We start from the raw sequence: 5,723 nt of genomic DNA, 5'->3' as shown, positions 1-5,723 counted from the left end.
ATCTCTGGCAGGGTCTGACTGCAAATATATATACATATATAAATATATAGATATATATAATTTTTAAAAATGTAATCATACAGAAAAAAATAAGAGAAAGTAATATATAAGGTTTTTCAGAAAGTCCTAATAAGAGCCCACAGTTTATGGCTAAGTGCTAAACTCTTATGCCCAGAGAGTGAAACTCCACAATGCCAGGGACAGATAAGAGTTTACTCAGAGCTTTTCACATTAACACAACTACAGTGAGGGATTTTGTTGTGATCATGACATTTCTTGTTCAAAACATTCAAATAAGACGTTGAATGAATATGACTAGTAATAAAGTTAAGCTAGTCCTGGAATAGGAGCTAAACTAGCCCTGGAATAAAGACCAGTCAAGGCCATCCCACAGAGATTTCAAACCAAAGTCTACAGGCACTTAAAGACTATTGAGAGAGGGAAAATTAGTCTTCCCCAGAGATGAGGCCCCTAAATGGTTATCCAATCCCTAAAAACATACATATATAAAGAACAGACTCAGCAGGTCATTTACATGTTTATTTGCATATATGTATTATGTGTGTATGTACGTTTGTGATAATAATAATTAAAGAATAAAAGACCATGAATCTGAGAGGAAAGAAGGAAGGGGGATAACATCAGAAGGGAAAAGGAGGAGAGGAGAAATTATATAATTATATTATAAAAATATTTAAATGTTAAAACCAAGGCCCTCGAAACTTAAATTAATACCCAATAATTACCTTATGTAACAAATTCAGTACATTTAAAATAAATTTAAAAAAAACTATTGATCAAAATATAAAAATCACAAAACCTGACATCTAATTGTAAATTACTATGGTCCTGGTTCTCCTTGACAAGGTTGCACCAAATGCTTATCTTTCCCACTAATTAGTTTTTTTCAAGACTTATTTTTTTGCTATGTGTTTATTGTGTATACTTACACATTATTAATCACTGTGTCATCTCTCCAGTTGATAATTCCAACTTTTCTGGGCAGAACATACATTTTGTGAAATACAGAGGGCTGGAGAAATGGCTCAGTGCTTAATAGCACTTGCTGATCTTTCAGAAAACCCACGTTCAGTCCCCGGCACACACACATGGAGGCTAGTTACCTATAACTCCAGTTCTAGGGGATTCTGACCTCTGAGGACACTGCAAGTACACTGTGCACAGCATACATCCAGGCAAAATACATTAAATTTTAAAATGCTGCCTTAAAGAAAGAAATCAATTAATCTGTCCCTGTCATTTTGGCAGGCACAAGCTGCTTGTTGATATGATAGAAACAGGAGTGCTATGGGTGTAATCAACTGATTTCTAACTGGATCTGTAGCCTGTTCCATAGAAGGGAGTTCATGTCGACTCCTGCAGACCAGGTCAAAGGCTGGAAGGGTCATAGCCACTGGAAATGTTGACCAATTGTCTCTTAAATGTTTATGTTTATATCCATAGACTAGTGCAAAAAAGCTTGTCTTTGGGGGAAAAAAAGGCCAGTTAATAAGAGGCTTAAGGCTGGTCAAGGTTATGTGAGAACAAGTGACTATTGAGTGAGCAGATTAAATGGATTAATACCCATATCTCCCACTCCAAGACTCAAGGAATATTGGAAGAGGCCGAGGTAATGTGAGAGTCATAAAACATCGTCTTCCGGGCATGGCTGTGACACTCATGGACTCACAGCAGCTGCAGTATCTGACCAAATGCCTGCACAACTGTGAGCTGGCAAACCTTTGGTCATAAATGGAGCAGATGCCTATGGGTCCCCACCCACCAAGGAGATCTAACAGCAGCTGAGAGCTCTGGAAGAAGAGAAAACACTGCCTTACCTATATAGCCACTAGTGAGTCACTCACATCTTAGTGTGTAGATTCACACCTACACCCACACAAGCAGCCCTGGGAAAACTCAGTGGGTCACAAAGCAAAACAAAACAAAACAAATATATAGAAAACTGATATATGCATTTAATGGAAGAAGGTATAAGAGAAAGATAAGAGAGGGTAGAGGTTTATGGGTTGAACTGAAGGCCCACTCCATGAAATGAAACCCATACTTGACATTGCTTAAGTAAGCAGAACCTGAGACTATACAGGTCATGCTCCTAGAAGAAAACCTTATTACAATTATTCTACAAAGGAACATAGCAATAAAATTATTCCTACTGACATACTGCTACACTCATAGACCAGTGCCTCACTCAACCTTCATCAGAAAATTTTCTTTGTTCAGTAGATGGGAATTAACAGAGAGACCCACAACTGGACAGTGTGCAGAGAGTGAGAGACTTTGGAGCACTCAGTGCTAAATGAGATGTCTTCATCAGTCCCTTCCCTCAAGGATCACAGAGCTATGCAAAAGAAGAGGTAGAGACTCAGGGGTGCTGGATAACTCCAATGAAACAGTGTCTTCTGGACCCAACAGGACTGATGGACATATGAACTCACAGACACTGTGAGAGAATGCAGAAGACCTACACAGGTTCAAGTCAAATGGGGTCCCACAACTTTAAGGGGGAAATGGGAACAGACTTGCAGCCCTAACTAAAGGCTATTTGCAACTGATACCCACTAAAAAAGAAAACATTTTCTCAATGTAGTGTCACTGGGTATATCAGCCATACTCCCAAGCAGGCCTCATGCCCAGAAATAGTTAGCCAACGCAAACCAAACTCCATTGTTTGTTTGGAGGTTTTATTTGGGGGTGAGGGGGCTACTTTTTGTTTTAGCATTTTTGCCTTATTAGTCTTTTGCTTATTTGTTCTGATTTTTGTACTTGTGTTTTCTAAGGTTTTTTTTTTTTTAAGAGAGAGGAAGAGAACAAATAGTTGAGTGGAAAAGGGGAAGATCTAGAAGTTGGAGGAAAGGAAAAAACTTAAAAATATATTTTATGAAATTTTAGAAATAAAATTTAAAAATAAAAAATAAGACTGGGTGAAGAAACAAGTGTGATTGAATTTCATAAACATAAAAATTGTCAGAAAAAATTATGTATTTTTTTAAAATTTGCTAACTATAAAAAGTGGGCAAGAGAAGTCTGGCTATAATTAGGAAAAACAAATAAAATACTAACACATAACCATTAGCATACCTATTGTCAAAAAACAAAACCAGAAAACAAAGTGTTGAATAGAACATGACCTGAAATCTTTAGTTTTCGGAAGATCTTCCATATTGATTTCCATAGTTTACATTCCCACCAGCAGTCTACAGGATTCCTCCCACCCCTCCCCATCACTCTTACCAGCTTTGTTGTTTTTTTTTTTAAGCCATTGAGTCCAATTTGTTACCCAACTATTCTGTTTTGCTTTAGTTTTTTGTTTTTCTTTCTTTTTTTAATAAAAAAATTGTATTTACTTAGAAGCATTCAGAATGTCAACAAAACAGCTGCAATATTTTTTGCAATTACAGAGTGGTATTCAGTTAACAGAACAACAATTATCTTCGTATAAGCTGCATCAAAGACAACTGAAGATGAAAAAAAAGCCAAAAACAAAAACAAAAAACAAAAAAAAAAAACTACCGTCCCCACATATAACTAATTTGTGCTGTGCACCAACAAGAACCTGCTTTAAATTTCCATGCCAATTTGCAACCCCCAGACTGTACCAGGCAAGGTTAGTGGCTATTGAAAATACCACTAGGACAGGGCTATCTAAAGACACATTCGGTAGTGTGTTAACTATACAAAAAAAATAAGACACTGTACAGTTTAAAAACAAATCTTACACAGCCTTACATTTCAATTTTTTTCTTTAAAAGGAGTGAGTTGTGTACAGGGGGGTTAAATGCTTTATAGACAAGAAAAAAAACTGCGCTAGAACCAACTTATTCATCATCATCATCTTCTTCCTCATCTTCATCTTCCTCTTCTTCCTCCTCCTCTTCATCCTCTTTGTCTTCCTCATCATCTTCCTCTTCCTTCTTTTTCTTGCTCTTTTCCGCCTTGACCACCCCCTTTTTCACTGCATCAGGTTTTCCTTTAGCTCTGTAAGCAGCAATATCCTTTTCGTACTTCTCCTTCAGCTTGGCAGCCTTCTTTTCATAGGGCTGCTTTTCTTCTGCAGCAGTGTTGTTCCGCATCTCTCCCAGTTTCTTTGCAACATCACCAATGGATAGCCAGGGTGTTCTCCTTTGATTTTGGGGCGATACTCAGAACAGAACAAGAAGAAGGCCGAAGGAGGCCTCTTGGGTGCATTTGGGTCCTTGAACTTCATTTTGGTCTCCCCTTTGGTGGGGATGTAGGTTTTCATTTCTCTTTCATAACGAGCCTTGTCAGCCTTGGCCATGTCTTCAAATTTCCTCTTTTCTTTAGCAGACATGGTCTTCCACCTTTCTGAGCACTTCTTGGAGAACTCTGAGAAGTTGACAGAAGCATCCGGGTGCTTCGTCTTGTGTTCCTCCCGGCAGGTTTGCACAAAGAATGCATACGAGGACATTTTGCCTCTCGGCTTCTTAGGATCTCCTTTGCCCATGTTTAGTTGATTTTCGTCCGCGAGGCACAGAGTCGCCCAGTGCCCGTCCGGCTCTCGCTTGCCCCGGAGCTGTCTCCTAGTTTTTTGTTTTTCAAGACAAGGGTTTATCTGCAGTTCTAGAGCCTATTCTGGCACTCCTCTGCGAAGTAGACCAGGCTGACCTTGAACTCACAGAGATCCAGCTGTGTCTGCCTCCTGAGGGCTGGAATTAAAGGTGTGCACTACCAATGTACAAAAAAATTAAAAAAATATATAAAAATTTAAAAGACCTGTAAAACAAGCACCAAAACACACAAAGAAAAAACTAAATTCTGGTGCTCTACAGCACAGTGAGATGACTCATTTATAGCATTCTAGTATATATTTTATGAAGATACAGAAGACAGGGATGGAGGGTTGTTTAGAAGTTAAGAAGAGCTCTAGTTACGCTTGCAGAAGTCCTGAATTTGGTTCCTAGCACACACACTGTGGCTCACATCTGTAACTCCAGTTCCAGCAGATTCAACATCCCCTTCTGACCTCCATAGTTACACAGGTGGCACACACAAACACAAGCACGAAAAATACTCATATACACATAATTAAATTTTTAAAATAATTTAAGAAGACATAAAAAAATATTTAATCCCAGTACTCGTGAAGTGAAGGCATGCAGATCTCTGGGAGTTTGAAGCTGTCCTGGTCTATCTATGAGTTCCACACCAGCCATGACTACACAGTAAGACCCTGTCTCATAAAAATAAATAAATAAAAAATAAAAAAGATAGAGACTCAAAAACTCAGACATAAAGACATGATAAGGAAGGACTCAAGTGGGTGAGAGTGTTTTATGTCCAAGCATGAGGATCTGAGTTCAGATCAAGTCACATGAGCATGCCTGTAACCCCAATGTGGTGAGGAGTGAGGTCAAAAAAATTGGCAGGGCTTGCTGGCTTCCAGACAAACTCCAAGTCCAATTAAATACTGTCTCAAGGAATAAAACAGGACACCAAATATCCTTCTCCAGTATCCTCTGATGTGTAGGCTTGCATACGCACCACATTTACATACATGATTTGTGGGCTTTGGGACTAACCTAACTGAGGAATAAAGAAACAACAGACATACCTACCGAAGAACTGGCATCCAGCAGGCCATGTGCTTTGATGGAGATGCACCTGGACACGCGGTGAGTTTATTATATACAGCTGAAGGAAGACTTAGGTCTGTTATATACAGATAGAGGAGGTTACCTAATCTC

At 38.8% G+C, this 5,723-nt stretch overlaps 1 pseudogene; it reads right to left on the bottom strand.

The window, feature by feature from the left end:
- Window positions 1-3,746: 3,746 nt before the first annotated feature.
- LOC121433271 lies at window positions 3,747-4,552 on the bottom strand (annotated as a pseudogene).
- Window positions 4,553-5,723: the final 1,171 nt, after the last annotated feature.

Source organism: Microtus oregoni, unplaced genomic scaffold, assembly GCF_018167655.1.
Source record: "Microtus oregoni isolate MIOR12 unplaced genomic scaffold, Mior012 000037F_ref0000500, whole genome shotgun sequence".
Classification (NCBI taxonomy): domain Eukaryota; kingdom Metazoa; phylum Chordata; class Mammalia; order Rodentia; family Cricetidae; genus Microtus; species Microtus oregoni.
This window is presented reverse-complemented; position numbering and strand designations above follow the sequence as displayed.